Source organism: Acipenser ruthenus, chromosome 28 (genome assembly GCF_902713425.1).
Source record: "Acipenser ruthenus chromosome 28, fAciRut3.2 maternal haplotype, whole genome shotgun sequence".
NCBI classification, from domain to species: Eukaryota; Metazoa; Chordata; class Actinopteri; order Acipenseriformes; family Acipenseridae; genus Acipenser; species Acipenser ruthenus.
In genome coordinates, this window is record NC_081216.1 from 24,708,321 (window position 1) to 24,725,451 (window position 17,131).

General features: G+C 35.9%; 1 protein-coding gene across 4 annotated transcripts in view; it reads right to left on the reverse strand.

Moving 5' to 3' along the window:
* Positions 1–16,856, reverse strand: part of LOC117435036 (SH3 and multiple ankyrin repeat domains protein 2-like) — a 158,052-nt gene extending 141,196 nt beyond the window's left edge. For 3 of the 4 annotated variants that reach the window (XM_059003014.1, XM_059003013.1, XM_059003012.1), the window contains exon 1: positions 16,491–16,855. The gene's annotated coding sequence lies outside the window, so the exon portion shown is untranslated. Of the gene's footprint in view, positions 1–16,490 lie in introns of all 4 variants that reach the window. The other variant, XM_059003016.1, reaches the window with a different exon arrangement.
* Between the last annotated feature and the right edge of the window lie 275 nt (positions 16,857–17,131).

A 17,131-nucleotide genomic window follows, 5' to 3' on the forward strand; every position in this document is an offset into this window, starting at 1 on the left:
ATATATTCCCAGACACATTTTAAGTATGGCAATTAATCAGTTACCTGTATTTGTCTTTTAGAGCACGGCATAAACTCTACAAAGGCGAACAACACAGTCCCAGGGATCTATTTTAATGATCTAAACAGTGGCAGGTCTTAATACAGTACTGCGCTATGACACAATATGGCAGCCATCTTAGGTCACTGGTTCAAGTGTAAGCTACCGTTAGATTTTGCCTGAGGAAAATGCTGCAAATATCCAGTCAGCATTTGAAATAGTTTATGTAATACTAGCAGTTGAAACAGCCGCACATTTACAAAAGCATACAAGTTCTGACCAGGATGTTTAAATAAGATGTCCATAGGTTGTGTACTTGATCTTTTCCCTGTTAAGAAGACGCAACTCACAGCGCAGAATTAACGATCAAGGTGTTAAAATGCATTCACAAAATACATTTGCTTCACAACACACAGTTTGTTTCACAGATTGACAAGCATGCCACTTTAAATACAGAAATATACTTTATGAGAAAGATTCAAACAAACCCGTCTGTGCATGCAACCAACACAAGAAATGCTCCACATCGGTTGGACATGTGATTGGAGATCAGTACATGCGCCGGGTGGAATTCAGCCCCCATGCGGGAACCAATCACTTTGCAGCTTTACTGTTCTTATATGCAATGCTTATGAATGAGGCAGTGTTTAACCCTTTCATGTCCTCACGTGAGGCTGTAAAGAAAGGGGTATTTAAACAGCTTAGCAAAATCAAATGATATATTTATTAGCAAGTGTAATTAAACTACTAGCGGATTCAGTTTTCAACTATTCTGCCTTGCTTCAAAAAAAATCGACTTGGGCAGGATTAGTTGGGATTTCTAAACATTTTAGCTGGGTTAGGGTTAGTATAATGACCAAGTGTAATGTCATCATTAGGCTAACCTTTAGAGAAAATATGGAGAGTACAATAAAGAGAGCACAAGATACTTTGATAAAAAATGCCTACCCACAAATCAAACATTAGTTTAAATATATTCAAGTTTGCACATTACAAGTAAGTATGTTGTCTTCAGGGAAGTCTGTACTTGTATTCTGATATAGTGCTCCTCATATTACAAAGTACTGTTCAATAATTCTCAAACATACACTTACCACTTTGTAAGAAATAGGTTTTTAGGTCAGTTTGTTCTGGCCTATTTGCAATTTTTAGGTGCAGCACTCCCAAAGCATATAAGTTAAACACTAACAAACTGAATGCCACATTCAGATATCTAGAAGTCATGTCCTAACTTTCATTTTTACAGTGCATAAATACTTTCTTATTTCTAATGTTGGTGTAATACAGAATGCTTTTACCTAATTCTGATTTAAATAATATAAAGCTGAAAAGGCTGTACTGTACATCCAATTTTCTTTTATGTTCAATTAACCCAGACCTTCTACCTACTTTCCCCTTGCCGTCTTTAGTGTGAACAGGGGTCAGTGGCAACACAAAGCACTGCACAAGAAGGCAGCTGCAAGTCACATCCGGTGTTGATTTTGAGGGTAAAGAAACCAGCAATGTCTAACCATAATTGAACATGAAGTATGAAATACAGTGTAGAAAAGGGAATACAGTGATATATTTAGAGAAGTGGAACATTTGTAGGAATTCTCTAGGAGTTTGTCCATCAGAAACCAGGCGCTAGCTTGTCAAGATGTCTAGAGTAATGAAAAGGGAGTTTTAGTTCCTGCTTGAAACTGATCCCAAGCACATTGCAAAGTTCAATATTAAGTCATTCAACACTGCAGACCTATTCAGTGCTGTATAAAGATAGAGCCACTCAACACTGCAGACTGCTCCAGTAGAACAGGAATGATTATTCCTCTTAAAACAGCAGACCAGTAAACAAATCTAATTTATAAGTAGATCTAAACTGTGTATTTTTTTTCAAAATAAGACACTGACCCTTCTTCAATTATATATCCAAGGCTAGAGTAAAAGCAACTTAAGTAACCTAATGCTAAAAGTGTTAAGCAACATAGTATGTGTGCCATTTAAAAAGCAGATTAGCAGTAGCACTGAGTAAAACTGCAAAATGAACAAACACAATAAAAAGACCAGTCGTATTAAACTGGGATTAGCTCTTTGCAACAAAGCAAAAGGTTATACATAATGTATGTGCAACTAATCCTGTTGTGGCAGGGCAATGCATTGCTGTAACTTCAGAACCATAAGAATTAACGTCAGTTAATGGGGCTTGTTGGAATACATCAACCTAACAGGAAAAGAATCCTTTCAAATACCAATCTCCAAAGCGTTTCCTCATTTCTCTTAAATACAGATACTCTCTGATTTCCACAGTCTCCAATTTACAGGAGAAAAATCCCTGTCTTCATTACAACATAAGAAAGTTTCAACCAGAGTGGGTGAGACCTTTGAGAAATAAGTTATTGAGTTGTCTCCTTCTTGTAAGAACAGTTTATGGTGAAATGTGGCAGCACTCCTAACTTCAACAGCTTGAAATTACATGTCCAAACTATGTAGTCTTCTGATGCATCAAATATGTAGGCTGGGGATGCTGTACATTTTGTTTAATATCACTTGATGTATCTTCCAACATGTTAATTTATAATTTCACAGATAGTTATTCAAACCAATGTTGTGTAATTCATAATACGTGTAGGTGTATGCCATGCATCTATGTGCCATCTAAATGTATACTGAAAAGCAGAAACAAGTCCCATGACAACTGCAAAGCACTGAATTGCTGAATTGTTGAATGTGTTTATTATGTGTCTTACTCTCTCGTCTTTCACTGAATTTGCTGTTGGGTAGAATAGTGATAAAAAAAATCCCTAAGTGTCTTCCTTCAAGCCAAAAGGAAAATCGAAACTAAAAATTCCTTCACAGTACCTTTTTGACTACACTAAAATTAGCTTAGGCCCATTATAAACAGCAATTCTATTTTCAAGCAGCAGGTGTCCTGTGAATTATTATTTTTTTTACAAATTGCTAAACCTAGTATGTGTTTATGTACATCTGGAGGTTCCAAGGAGGTTCAATCCAGGCTATATCAGCAACTGAACATATTTTACAATGAACTCACTTTGATTCTAGCCATTCATTTTTAATGAACCGGGGTCTTAATGTCCCGAGAGAATAACAGCAGATTGTTGCCCTTTATGAAATACTTTAATGTGTTCAAATATGCATTTTTGTATGTATTAATTTTCAGGTATAACTAAAAAGGTAAACACATGTTTGAAAAAAATGTTTTCTTTAATACATCAATTTCACTATAAATTATTTAGGAAATGTACACCAAAGGGCTACATAGAACAATATTTACAGTTAAATCGAAACCTAATGAGAAACGTGCAGCAATACACACAGGAGTGTGTTCTCCAGTGTTTTACGATTAGATGCAACTGTAAAAATTATATTCTCAATGTGTTGCCCTTATAAATAATGCATTGCTTCATTATATGGGAATCCAGCCTCTCCCCAAAGGACATATGGGGCTCATACTTGTTTCCATTCAAATGTTCCATCTGGGCAATCTTGTTCAATATCTGTGTTTATTGAGCTCTCTTAGTACTATAGTGAGAACAGTAGATAGAAGGACAAAATGCAAACCTATTATTAATTAGATTACTCAATTTGCAGTTAACATTGTACAGTATATTTAAAGGGGCTTTTTTACAGTATAATTCAACCTTCTATCTTCAAGCACTGTTACACAAACCTGTTTCAAAAAAGCATGGGAGTGGTGAAAAAAAACATTCAGTGCTTATCGTTAGTTTTCTTTCGCGTTCTTTATTTCTCTAACTAAAAGATCAATTTTATACCCCGGTTTAATAACGGCCAATCATCTATTCAGCAAATGGTTTCTGGAACTAGATCTGTTTGTTACTGAATTGATTCTCTTAGTCTCTTGATTGTATATTGAAGTTGATTTAAAAAGTGAGTTCCGATGTTTCTTAAGAAAATACACAAAGACCTTTTCTTCAATTAATAATAGGTTTATTATAATACATGCAGGTAATCATGTCCCAAGCACAGAACAGACAGATTCAAAGTTATTACGACTTTACAAAATGTTAAATACCCCTTAACACAGAGTGGTTCTCCTCCCCTGTCTCTGTCACTTAGCCAATGGTAAAGCAACTTATTAATGGGTGCTGGTATTTTTACATGCCCCCCACCCAGCCAAAGCCTGAATTTGAAAGGTTCCTTTGAAATTCAAAGTTACCAGATCTTATCCTGTTTCCCCAGACAGATAGGGCGTTGGAGGTGTGTGAGATTACAGGGGAGAGATAGTTAAGGATTTATTTCTTCTTACTATAACAATAGAATTGTAAAATGGTTAAGAATGTCTGGCCATTTTGCATGATCTGAGTGAGATACTTAAACATGAAGGAAACCAAAAAGTTCAGGTTTCTTAATGCACACACATACACATAAATGAAAGTAGTGTGTGTGTGTGTGTGTGTGTGTGTGTGTGTGTGTGTGTACCCCAATTGAGATGTGTTCAAAAGATGTGATGATATGTGTTCGAGGTAACCTTGTAAATGGCTTGCCAGCAAGAAATGACCATTTATGTTAACCAGTTGTTGTGTTTATTATCTTGGGTGTGTCCGTTTTTTCTCCAGCTGCCAGCGGTTGTTCGTTGGAGAAGGTGCCGCTGGTTAATTTAAGCATCTTCTCAAGAATATGCAACTTCAGATGACATGACCACTCGCTCCCACTTCCTCTGCTAATCCCTATGAACTAACAGCGCATAGGAGATTTGTGAATTTACTCACTCAAGTACATGGAATATGTGCTGTAAACAGACATTAAACCAAGCAGAATAATATCTGCTGTTATTTCTCTTTAACATGTTGCAACATCTCTCAGAGGCACTACAAAACCAAAAAATTGAGATTACTCATATTAGTAGAAATGACTTGAATTCCTGGCCAAGTATAAACATTTGAAACAACACAGCTTCAAATGTATTAAGAGGCAAAATGTCCATGTTAATTTGTGTTTCAAATTTAAATACATGTAAAAAAAAAATTGCTTTTGTATTATGATGTGTATACTGTTATTTAAATGGTCTGATTGTGGCAGTTGTATGTGTGACATGCTATACAAATGTATTGTGGTTTGTTCTTTTTTTCTGCTATGTACTGTACAGTGCTTTGCAATACTTTTGTACCAAAAACACTATATAAATGTAATAAATAAATCAATAAATAAATATAACCAATATGAATTAGTTGTCTTGGGAGGTCATTTGTACTTTCATTTCTGAAATATTTCTCTGCTATAATACAGTGCTATAGTAAACATTTCATTATGAAAATACCATGCTGATCCCAAGGCTATGAATAATGCATACATGCAAAGAATAATTTTAAATTATCTCGCTGTAGTGCAAACCTAGTGAGGAAAAAGTCCTAATAAACCTTCTGTTTGGTTTATTTCTAATTACAGCTTTTTAATGAAAAAATGAGCAAAGCTTAATAAATTATTTATAAATGGAAAAATGTAGGATTATCAAAAACAAGCCCCTCCCCCCACCCCCCCCCCCCCCCCCAAAACAAAAACTGTGACAAGCGGTTTTGAATCCATAAATCTAGACAGTTGCATTAATTTTCAAAAAAGACGTCACAAAAAATTCTCTCAAATGTCTCAGGCAACTGGGCTTTTGATAGATGGCAACTGTTGCAAGATTGTGTACTGACTGTACGAAGATTTATTCTAGCACATATTGGAAAGTTTAAAAAATGTTGTCATCTTTGTGGCACTAAGAAAATCTTGTTTGTACACAAAGCGTTTAATTTGATGCAATTGATAACATTTATGAAAGAATACATTTAAAATCAATTACTTTGAGCATAAGTTGTCTTACTTGTTAAAAAACATTGATGGGTGCAATTTACTGCACACTGTGGAGTAAAAGGATTCAATAATGAACAAAAGAAACAACATTAACTGAATACTGTATTCTATCAACAATTTCACACTTGCTTTCAAGAACCATTTATCACACTGCTTATTTTTTGAATAACTAACAGAAACATCTTTAGCCTGTCTTTAACCTAAATAAATGTTCTTATGTTATTCTAAACCTCTCCATCTCTGACACAAGCTAAACCTCTCCATTTATATTCTGGCCACTGCTCTTATCAGGTAATAAGAAGGCCATATCTGAATTTGCAAGGATGTCAATCACAGTTTAGCCTTCCAGATAATTAGAAACCCGACCTGGGGTTAAGCTTAGAACCGTTTTATTTAAGGAAAATAGAGGTATAAATGCCATTAAGAAAAGCAGATTCTTACATAGAGAGGTTTGATAAGGACTCCTCATATTTGCAAAAGGGTATTTTAAAATCAGGACTATGGAGACAGGAAAAGAAGCCAGGACTCGGATTGCTCCCTGTACTTTTCCGCCCCTGTCCAAAACATGAAAGGATATGAGGAAAAAAGGCTCATTTAGATTTCCTACCACGTTAGTGCAGAGAGATTACTGTTATTTCAGTAAGCTAAAACATTTCATTTTCTCTGAGTCATAGGATGGCAAAAAGCTTCTCTATCTAATAACTGTGAATACTTCAGCCCTAACTTGTAAGGATGAAATCCACTATTTCCGAAAGTGAGTCCTTTGTGCACCATTTGCTTTATATTGCTATCCTTTTGTAATTTCTTTTTTATCTACTGAAATACTTGATCAAGAAGATTAATGACCTAAACCTCAGTTATAAGAGGAGTCATTTGAGAAAATACTCCTCCAGTTAATGCAATGGTTCAGTATAACTGCTGCTCTGCTGTTATGGATATAAAGTGAGGGATTTCGTCTATTGATTACCAAAGGCTCACCGTGTTTAAGAATTGTAACTTACACCGGGGGCCGCATAATAGCACAATTGTACAGTTTACTACAGTATTAGTATCCAGACAGTTACCTTTATATTAACATTGAGTTTAACCCTTAAGTTATCATTACATCATAATAAAAAGAACAATAACATGTTAAACACCCAATTATAACCACGGGTTTTGCTTTTAACTTCAGAATAAAGGTTATATGAACTATCAATTGTTTTTTAAACCACGGGGTAAAAATGGGCCTTATACTTATCCTTAAAGCTAAAACTATCTGTAACCGATTCATTCTCATCACTATGTCTCCTAGCCCTGCAAACCTTTTCAATATCGACATCAAGTTATTACGCAAATATCATGCTTGCCAACATTTGGAAACTGTTCAGCAGGGTACTCGTCTCCAGGGGGGGGTCATACGCATCATACACATGGGAGGAGTCATACACAAAAAACACTCATTATCATATAATAGACGTACCCCCCCCCCCCCCAACTCAACACGACACGACCATCATGACCGTAAAAATAGACATAATGAAGCTTTCTTACCTTTGTATAAGTTAGTGATCAGCAGATGTGTTAGCCGCATGAAGAGCACAGCGTGTGGTTTTTACGAACTCTACTGAGCAGAATAAATGATTTTTTTTCAGGACTTTCTTCCTATATCGGGACGTGGGACATTTGCTAGGAAATCGGAACTGTCCCGACCATACAGGGACTGTTGGCATGTATGAAATATACCTTACATGCCCCAGAAATACAAAGAATCATTAGATGGTTTAGTGAATTTCAATAAAGAGGTCATTGTTCACATGGCATAACATCAGCAACAATGCATGAAATGAGGTGTAAAAATACTGTTTAATATTGCTCTTTCACTGTGACACTGGGTCTCCAGGCCCTATGTACTGATCACAGATTTCATAGATTTTTATTTATGTTTTTATTTTGTTTAATAATTCACTGATGATGAAAAATAGAATATCTTTAAAATGTGGATTTAAAAATGAAATTCTCTACAATTTAGTATTTACTGTTTCTCAGGTAAGCATTTGTCTACAATAACTCTAGAGAATTTACAATTTTGAATGGGACAACGCATTTTTATTCTACTTTAATAAATATTACGTTTAATCGTGACATATCTTGACCATTTTTACCGTGAAAACAATAAAGCCCTATCAATGATGTGTGGGGGATAATTAGTGATAGCTACAGTTAATTCAAGAGAGAACAATTATTTCAAGACACCAACTGAAACCCTAAGATGAGTTTTTAATGAGCTTACAGCCAAAGGGAAATAAAATTGCACTGTAATGTCAAGTAACTGAAGTCACAGCATTGCTGGTCCCTGATTAATACATTCAAATCCTAGGATTGTAGAAGCTCACGTCAAAGCACAAACCATCATGGAAAGAACAAAATAACATATTAATGAAGGTCATATTAGTACATGTGGTTCACTACTATATGTAAATCAGAAGCATTTTAAGGGGCTATGGTTTAAATACTTTGCAGAACATGAGGAGCTGCTGGACTGTAAACTCTAATACCTTTGTAGCTACCATTATTCTTGTACCTGCATTGTCCTTCCATGCTTTTACACTTTGCCACGCTGGTTAATTAAAACATGCTATTGCCATTGCCACAAGCAAGAAGGTGACCCAAATGTGTAACTTATTAGGCTGTTTCAAGGTACAGAAGGTACAGAACTGAGCATGCGTGCAATGCAAATATTTAGCTTTGGAATCCCTTTCATCTTTCAGTATTTGCCAACCAAACACTAAAAATAAACACCCATTCTACCCAGCTACACACTATCTTATCAGGAATATAAACCTTACTTTACAAGAGCACTGGACTTTTTTAACATGGGTTTGTTCATTAATGTATTGCTGGGTTATTTGATTTGTTCTGACGTTCTTCTGAGTCTCAAATCTATATTTTAATATTAGCATATGTACTTAGCAATTTACACTGTTTGTCACAGGAAGTCTACAAATGAGAGGAATGAGGGAGGGTGTGTGAATATGAGCAGAGGTGTGGGATAAAAAATACTGCTCAACAAGGGATGAATAACAATACCTTATTACTGATAACTGGACAACTACAATCTCTGGTAGAATACAATATTTACCTCCACCAAGAGGACACTCAGAATACAACACAGTGCATTTGAACCTCACAAATTACATTCAGAATGTTTACTTTCTTGTCACTGTTTTCACTCAGACTTCCAAATTGCGCTTGTTAAACACAGATCAGGTGGAGAGACAGCCCCAGCACTAAGTCACTTCCCTAGCTACATGACTTCCCTTAGGGTATAGACTCCCAGTATTTCCATCAGCCAACAGTGCTCATGCGATACCCAGGTTTATATGTGGGGGTTTCCAATCGCTCTCAAATATCTATTGGACAATCATCTCACAAAGCCCAGTGAGCAAGAGACCAAATACTGCATCAATATGTAGGCAAGGTTCAATACTTCTATATAATATTCTTAAATGACAAGGCCAAGAGGCTGACAGTGGCTGTGTTTACATGCCATTTAGAAAGTCGATACTCTCTCTCCGGTAATTATTTATGTGACATAGCAAGCACATACCACGCACATTCCACGTGCTATAGGAAGCGTGCGTCTAAAACACTGAACAACTTAAAGGGGTGGGTGAAATCAAGGTTCAAACACTTTGGGCTTTAAAATGTTCTCATTTTGCATACCACCTTCAACCAAAATACAATCAGCAGAGCAGTGGTACAAAAAACAAGACAACCCAACCACACCATTTCCTTCCACTTAAATGCCATTATGTGTTAACTGTTAAAGCATCATTAATCCCTTGCAGAATTACTGGGAAACAATGTCCAGCACTGCATGACATAGAAAAAGATCAAAGACATGGAATGTGATAATCACAACGTTAGTTTGGAATACAGCCCAGACTTGGGAGGTTATCATCTGCTACATAGTGAAATGAAGCACTGCAGTAACCTGTATTTAATACCAAAAATAAACCAAACAGAAAATACACTAATGGCACATTACAGAAAATGAGCATTTTACCAGTAAAGGGATATTGTTTCTTTTAACTGAATGAGATTATGGGTTTTTCTTTAAAAGAAGAAATGGGTATGGCTTTCTTTGCTATGATTCTTTATTTGTAATAAAGAACTGATGTGCAATTCTAGTTCACTTTGAGGGAACTAGAACTGAGGGTCCCACGAGTGAAATTGCCAGGGTTTGGTCTTCTTTTAGAATTGTTGTATTATGTTTATTATTATACACAGATAAGCTTTCATCCATTCAGGTATCCATCCACTCACCCATGTCAGGACAATCAATGCATCTTGTTCAGTGCTGTCCATGCACTGGGCATTTGGTGCTGTGCATGTTCCTCAATTGAAAAAGAAAGTGATCCTCTCAATTATTATTATTATCGGAACTCAACAACCTCCAGGGCCTACTCACATCTCCAGCACCTTACTTAAAGAAAATATTATGGAGTGCCACACGGTGCACAGCACGGACTCATTATTTAAAAATGAATTTGAAAGATGATGTTAAATAACTTCGGGCCAGTTGCTAATAATTAGACAATAAAAGGCAAATGGGGTTTACCCAGATATGGACAGGATTTTAAATAACTTAAATGAATAAAAATGACATTTAAAAATAAATGCAGTACAGTATATGACCATATAGTTGTCCACTGAAGTCAACTCCAACCGTCATTGCTTGGCTGCCCAAACCCATTTATGATCAAACAAGCAAAACATATTTACAGAAACATTTCTCGGTGTACAGGGGTTAGCCCAGATCAAAGGTGGCCAAGCCATGGCGTGAGCAGGTACTGTAATCCCTTTCAAAATAAATACAGTGCATTTGTCATCCACAAAGCTCTCAGCAGTCATCCAGAATGAAAATGTGTCTTTTTTTTTTTTTTTAAACCCAGCATTCAGATCTTCAAGGGAAGAGCTTTTTGCTTCATAATAACTGCAGATGTTATTTAAAATCCGTAATACACACATTAACAGAAATAATAGAATAAACACAAGTATTACATTCAAAGTTTAATACAAATTACACCAAAACGGTGTACTTCTGCAGTGTTCTATCCCTTGTTTTTATGTATTTTGCTGCCATTAAGAGATAGCCTAACAACTACTGTACTGCACAGAGTAAATGAACGATTCTGTTCCAATGTTCGAGAGAATTAAAAAAAGAAACAATGCTAGTATTTAAAAGATTTCATGTTTTACAGTACGTGTCTCGTGGCTGTCGACCATATGTACATTTTGGTATGTGGCTCGTAGGGTCTGGAAGTTTGGCCACCCCTGCCTATAGTTTGGGACTGATTTATCAAACTATGGCGTTATCTGACACCTGCTTGAAATAATTTATTATTATTATTATTATTATTATTATTATTTATTTCTTAGCAGACGCCCTTATCCAGGGCGACTTACAATCGTAAGCAAATACATTTCAAGTGTTACAATACAAGTAATACAATAAGAGCAAGAAATACAATAATTTACTCTCAGGATCGCAAGTGTGTTTGACTCCATCATCAAAGATGTAAGAATTCGGCCTTGTTAATATGTTAATACGTTAATGAGCTGTTATGTGGCCCTGGGCTTTATTCAGCATTATTCAGCCCACAATGGAGTCTTTTGCGAAACCTTTCCTCTAATGAACAGTGCTCTGCATCTGAAACAAAGATTTATGGTGGAAAAATCTACTAGCTATTTATTTTTCTAGGACACCTTAGCACAACCGTTTACTCTCTCGCTGTACAATTAATAATTTTTCACTACATTGTAAAGCATCTATGGGGAATTCAGTTTACAATTTCATGTCAACAAAGAATTGCCAAGAATTGATTTTACTAAACTGCTTTTTTTAAGGATACTAGTCCCTTGCAATATAATAATAAGGCCCAGCTGGTTCAGTTATATCTGTTTGTTACATAATCAGAATTTACTGAAACCTATTTTCTTACTTAATTGATTAATCACGCCTCTTAAATCAATTATCCTACTGATATGTGCATGATTATACATGCGTTAATTCATAACACAAAGCATTTGTACTGTCTATTGTCTAATAGATTCAGTTGAAAAAAGCTAGCTTAGCTTCAAATATATTTTATCCTCAGGTGCATTGTAAACTATTACAATGTGATATTTGCATGGCTAATTATAATTTAATAATTAGTTCAATACAAATTTTAAAACAGAAAAGGTTGCCAAAAAACTGTTGAAATGTGCATTAGTTTTTTTTAGATTGTTATACAAAATTATAATTCAAAACATTAATAGTGTTGATTTTCACCATTGGGCATTATTATTAAGCCAAATTAAATTCCTATGTTTGTAATGATGCAAAACAGACACGCATTCATGACTGGCAGTTTAATGGCATTTAAACTCCATAATTGCAATCACAGCTCTTTGCTGGAAGCTAAAAGAAATGCAACATTTTCACTTAATCAAAGCTAATCTGCATACATTAAATTAAGACCTATTTTTGTAAACTAAATTTACATAGCTTCTTTCCACAAGAAACCTTTTTACTAGAATCTTTTTACTTATCTTTTTACTAGAATATACGTTGTCATTATGATTTTCATTAACCTCGACATTTCACTTTTAAACTCATTAAAGATCCACTGTAAACAAGCAACCATGTTAGGTTATTTCAAACACAGAAATCACAAGGGAAATGAGGATTACACATCTCCTTAATCCTAGTAAAGACACAAAGTGTTGAATTTTTTGTTTTAAAGGCAACCGTATGTACAATATTCCTCTCTTAAATATCCAGAAGTAGGTTTAAAGTACTGCAGTATTATTATTATTATTATTATTTGTTTATTTAGCAGACGCCTTTATCCAAGGTGACTTACAGAGACTAGGGTGTGTGAACTATGCATCAGCTGCAGAGTCACTTACAATTACGTCTCACCCGAAAGACGGAGCACAAGGAGGTTAAGTGACTTGCTCAGGGTCACACAATGAGTCAGTGGCTGAGGCGGGATTTGAACCGGGGACCTCCTGGTTACAAGCCCCTTTCTTTAACCACTGGACCACACAGCCTCCTCTTAGTAATGGATTATTCTTCTCTGGTATACATTGGGAGCTGGTTCCAAATGCTGAAGAGCATAAATGAGAAACATGCTGCCATTCTAGGTGGGTCAAGCTGTGTTTTGCCAAAACAAGCCTTTGTTCGGTGACGAGAGTTACAGTAGATTGGGAAAAAAAAACAGGTAAGCAACTCTGATTGTTACATATGGTATTGCTATTCTCGAACCAGTGTTGTGTCATACACTGCCTTTACAGTCCCCCGTTGGTGAGATGAGATGAGATTAAAGGCTCTATAATCCACTAATGCAGATGAGCCTGGTTCTTTTGCGTTGTGATCGAGGTGCTTGCTTGCGGTGTGCGGGTCGCTGGTTCGTGCCCAGCCTTTTCCCAGTTACACATATATATCTGGCCTTTGTATTAAGGCTGTTGTTGGATCCACTCACGATTCAGTTATGTTGCATGCATAGGTTCACTCTGGGATACAATAGTTGAGGGAAAAGATATGAATGTAAAGTTAATGTAATCTTAAGCATTCTGTGGCCAACCTGCCTAATATCAGATTACATCGCCTTTTGCTGGAATGAAAGCCTGGAGCATGATGATGACAGTATTGTAAAAATGTTGTTTAGAGCAGTGGTGTGCAAAGTGGGGGTGCGGAGAGTCAGTAATGGGGGTGCGACTATGACTAAGGGGGCAATTCTGTAAAAAAACATATATATAATATATATATGTGTGTGTGTGTGTATATATATATATATATTTTTTTTTTTTTTTAAAGGATATAACATTTTAAATAAATACATAAATGACAGCTAATTAGACCAAGTTATTACCTTTCAAATGAGCCGTTGACAATCACTCTAGGACTTGTAGAACCTGAGAAATGATGTCTGAAGTGGCGAGTGTGAGTGAAACTGCAGTGAACAGAGTCGAAATGATGGGGTGACAAGTGTGAAAAAAAACACTCATGTTTTAACAGCTGTTTTTTCCCGGATTTCATTTTATTTTTTCCTAGATTTAACCAAAAAAAGTCCAGATTTAGCAAAATACATAAATGTTAACAAACACATTCTTAAAAGTCAGAGTGTAACGGCAACTCTGCAGCATACAATGCCAAATCAAACGCGTCAATGGGTGTGGACATGCATGTTGTTAGCTTCAGATTTAGTAAATATTTTTTTGTGAAAGCCCAGATTTATTTTTTCAGGTTAATTTTTTTAGATTTAATTGCTGAACGATAATATTTTTCAGATGTATCTGTTAGGTAAATGTTCATATTTCCAAGTTAAAAAATCTGTGTATTTTTTCACAGATTTATTTGTTACAAATGTTAGCTAAATGTTGACATGCCAATTGTAAAAAATAGTTATTAGGTAATACTTTGCCATAGAATGATTTCCTTTTGTCTGGAACATACCAATAACTCATTGGCATTAGAATTACATTATCTATGAAAATGTGGTCAATACTACAGAGTGAGTTAGGAGAACCAGTTTCAATAGTGTCTAAGGTAAAAAATAGAGGTCTCTATTTGCAATGAAAGGGTCATGGGTTCACTTCTCACCTCCTTCCTCTGTGTATTCATTTGTGGAACTGTATATGTTGGTCCTGAGGCCCAGCATTCGATTTAATAGGATCTGTTCGTCACTTCATCCTTTTTTAAAAGTGTAATCCCTATGGTTTCAAAATCTATTTCCCTTTCCTTTATTATCTTCAGCACTCTTCTGCTCCATTTATCATTGTGCGGTTGAAAAGAGGCGACGTGAGAAAGCATATTAGCGTTGCACTGTGAGCTGAAACCCAAAGATAAAGCACTGGACTCCACACAACCAGCGTTGAGGAGTCTTTTCAGAAGCTAAAATCATCCTTACAAAATTAGACAGTATACTGTATTCAAAATTATTTTATCTAAAAATATGGCACATCAAACTGTTGAATTGGCAAACACAATAACTATGCAGGGATGGAAATAAGGCTTACATTGCATAGTTGTTTGATCCATTACTGGCTTTACTATGAGATTAATAGAACACACCAGAGCTTGTTACCTATACACTGTGGCTAATCAAGCTCCTATTAAAACCTGGAATGGGTGAAACTGCTGTGCAACAGGAGTCTTTCTGCTATGCACAATTTGGGACATTTTTTTTTTTTTTTTTTTTTAGATGTACTACTCATTAAAAAAATGTCCTTTCTTCCATATTCCAAAGCACTTCAATTTATTTATGCCAACAAAATGTTATTAGAATTAGGCCTGCTGTAGATTATGTATTGAACAAATAACGTTTTCTAACTCTCTGATGTACAGATATCATTCTCATGGAGACCAGAGTCACCTAAAATCACTTTTAAATTAGTAAGACTCATTGATTATCAATCCATTGCGTGTTTAACATTGACTGGTTAAGCTATTTTTGTCATAGTGAACGAAACCTGTCAGTGCTCCGTATTTAATCAAGATAATAAACTGCTAGAACAAGTTACTGTTTATGGCAAGTATTTGTCTTTCAGACGCTCCACAAAGATCTCTGCATGACCGGCTAAAATCACTTGCTACCCATAATAGGCGTTCATGGTTAATTACTGTTTTTTCAAATCTACTGCACTGCACATCATTTGTACTCGTCACCAACATCACATACATTAGCACATATTGCAGCTGTACAGGTGAAGACAATCATCCATCACTTTCGAAATAGCTGTCTGTAATTATCAAATTCTGAGCCTGTAGCTCTGAAGAAACAGCTGCACAAGCCGCGCCAAAACGAATCTCAGTCACTCACTGTCTGCTGCACAGAAAAACTAGAATAACACACAATACACGTTTGTGTTTTCGCTTATTCCGTTCTACCACCTAAAATACCACGCCCTGCACGCCCCATGTCTTTTAAACCTGCAGTATCCTCCGGTCATGTTCAGATTCACACTAAAATAAATAAGACCCTTGTGCCATGCCTGTGTGTTTATGCACAAAGTAGTGTTTGCTGTAGGTAAACACATTTCCTTCCCCGCTGAAAACGGATTGTCACTACCTCACTCTATAAGAGCTCCAATTCTATTTTAAGAGAGTCCCTGATATACTTGCGCAGCATGATAATAACTGGCATTTGCAAGCTCTGTTAAAATGAATGGATTTTCCAAAAAAAAAAACTATACAGCTTACACTTTTAATAAAAAAATTAAAATGTACATAATGGTACACTACACCTTTAACAGAAGTTTTAAGCCAAAACGCTTTGCATTCCAACGCGCACGTGTTTATATCCTGTCAAAGTTGAAAATCAAAAACAAAACTAACTTCATCTTAATAGGAACATGGTGACGTATTTTTGTGCAAAGTGCAAACACACGCCAGGCACTCAAAACATCTTAAGTTTTTACACAAAATGTACTATTCAATATTAAGTTACAGTAATGCACATAGCATTACGCAGTGGGAAACGTTAAGAAAAAGTGAAAAATGAGCAAGACCACACAGAAGTGTAGAATATAGTGCACTATTCTTTTGGTGACTATGCACATCACTGTTGTTAACAAAAACATATAAGTACTTAGAGGAACCTTACCTTCACTGCTTCATCAAATCACTCAAACATCATATCTGCATTTAAAACACCGTGCAGTACTGGCAACTACGGGCAGAAAACCGGGAGCCACCAATGAAACCGTGTAACTTCCTGTGAACACCACGGTGCTCTGACACAAGACAGTGGAGAGCAGCGAATATAATCAGCTCTCTCGTCGGAGAGAGCCAACTCCACAGCAGAAGCAATTGGAAACTCAATATGCAGCAACAGACACCGAACGCTGTGTGCGCACGCTTCTTCGGCATAGATTTGGAAACGCGCACCTGACAACGGACGGGTGGGGCCGCTGTTTCAGAACTACACCCGTCACACCTGACTTGTCATTGTAACCAGCAACATGGATGCAGACTGTACTTTTCTCAGCACTACTGTACAACTAAGCAGACCATTTGGACTGGCTATAATTTATTGACACATGATACAGTGTTTATTATTATTATTATTATTATTATTATTATTATTATTATTATTATTATTATTATTATTATTATTATTATTTTCTTGCAGAAATGCAGCACGATCCTTTCAGTTATTTAAATCAATACATTTTGGGGAACTAAAATCAATCACACAATAGAACTACACTTTTGTATTATTATTTAATCTATTTCCAATCTGTG